Genomic DNA, 2,059 nt, shown 5'->3' with positions numbered 1-2,059 from the left:
GTGCAGGCAGTGTTGTTTGCGGGGGGGTCCTTGGCATCTTTGCGTTTTTCCGGAAGGGATCCATTTCTGTTGTTCCTGCTGTAGTGTTGTTGCTTGTCGCATTGTCCGCTACGATAGCCAAGTGTGCCACCATCGTAGTAGTTTGGTTGGTAACGGCTGTTGTGTTTGTGTGTGTGTGTGTTTTATTTTTTTTTTTTTTTTCTCTCGCGGAACGATTGCTAAGTATTACCTCACGAGGGGCAGACGGCATGAAAGCCTCTTCTAGTATTTTATCTAGAGATAGAACTTGAATTGCGCTGTCTTTCAGCGCGACGCAAGGATTTGATCATTTCTGCAGCCATGTGGGTTACTGCAACCCAATTGTTTTGCGAGCTAAGTAGGATATCTATCAAGTCAATGACTGTAAAAGTTCTCCCAATACTTTGGCTTAGCTCTTCCCGTTCGGCAGAAAATCTGGGACAGACAAAAAATACGAGTTCTGCGTCCTCTATGGTCTGCGCACAGTGTGTGCAAAACGGATCCGTCTCATGCCTAAGCCTAAAGAGATAGGATTTGAAGCAACCATGTCCTGTCAGTAGCTGGGTCAGTACTTCCTGCTTACTTCCTGCTTACCCACGGCCGTAGGTCCGGGACTATGCGTTTGGTCCAGCTGCCATTGGGGGAAGACGCCCATCGTGCTTGCCGTTCTTCTAGTGTTGCCTCCCGCCTGCTTGCTGATATGCGGTCTTCTGTTGCAAGCAGATCCAGCGGGGGACGGTCCGGAAGGCACAGAGTACCCGGAGTGCACATCGCCTGTACGATGCCATACATTTGAGGCTGTAGGAAGGGATCCTAATTGCTGGTCCCTAGATCTATGACGCGTAGAGGAGCATCGACTGGACCACATTGCAGATGAGCCGTCTGCTGCGCTGTCTAGGACCACCAGTGCTCGCCATTATGCCGGATAGTGCATTTGTAGCTCTACTCGCTTTTTCTCCAGCGTATTCCAGGTGATGTTTGAAGTAGAGCCTGTGGTCCAGTAAGACGCCTAGATATTTAATCGTTGGCTTGGATAGTACTGCGGTGCCGTCCACTATGATGTTGGCGGTTTCACTTGCTTCCGGCTGCGGATAAGAACTGCCTTCGTTTTCTGCGCAGCTAGGTTGAGGCCATTTTCGACAAGCCACGTGGTCACCTGTTGGGCTGCTTCGTTGGTGTTCCTCTCCACGTGCACTTTCTCTTTTGCCACCGTGACAATTGCGATGTCGATGCTGCATCCAGGTGGTAGGGCAAGTCGGAGCACTCCGTCATACAAAAAACTTTCATACAACCGTTTTCCGCCAATTTACTACTGTTGCGGGTGGAATTTCCCAAATCGCTGAAATACGTATTTATTAAGTTCTTATGTAGAGCTTTGAAAATAAGTTTGAAGCAAATCGGACAAAACTTAAAACTTCGCACAAAAAATCTTTGAATCGCATTCCCCCCGAAGAAGTTTGAATTCTGCGAAAAGTGAAAAACACGTCTCAAATGAATTTTCATATAGATACTTGGAAATAAATTTGAGGGCGAAACGTCACCCACCAAATTTTTGACCCCCATTTCCACCAAGGAGGGATGCATTTTCCAAAAAGTGCGAAACACCCCTCAAATGAATTTGAACAAAGACCTTTGAAAATAAATTTGGGGCCGATCGGATGGTAAACAAAAAAGATACATACAAACGTTTTTCTCGATTTTTCCACACTTGCGGGTGGAATTTCCCGAAACCCCGTCTTAACGTGCACCTACATCACATAAGGTAACTACAGTGAAAATTTCAGCTTCCTAGCTCTTACGGTTTGGGCTGTGCGTTGATCACCAATCAGTCAGTCAGTCAGTCAGTCAGTCAGGACAAACAGTGTTATATATAGAGATAACAATTTTAGATAAAACATTTATGTTCATTATTCAATGTTCTTTTATTCAAATATCAAAAAACAACATACAAAAACAAAAAAAATGGAAAACCCTTTTAAATATTATTACATGCAAATACATATTCGCAAAACGAAAAAATTTTAATTCTAAATATATACAC

The sequence above is a fragment of the Drosophila montana genome, unplaced genomic scaffold (assembly GCF_035044405.1).
Source record: "Drosophila montana isolate Dmon_TW-CO22-7 unplaced genomic scaffold, ASM3504440v1 contig_2835_1, whole genome shotgun sequence".
Taxonomy (NCBI): domain Eukaryota; kingdom Metazoa; phylum Arthropoda; class Insecta; order Diptera; family Drosophilidae; genus Drosophila; species Drosophila montana.
The sequence above is the reverse complement of the archived record's forward strand: the minus strand, read 5'-3'. Positions refer to the sequence as shown.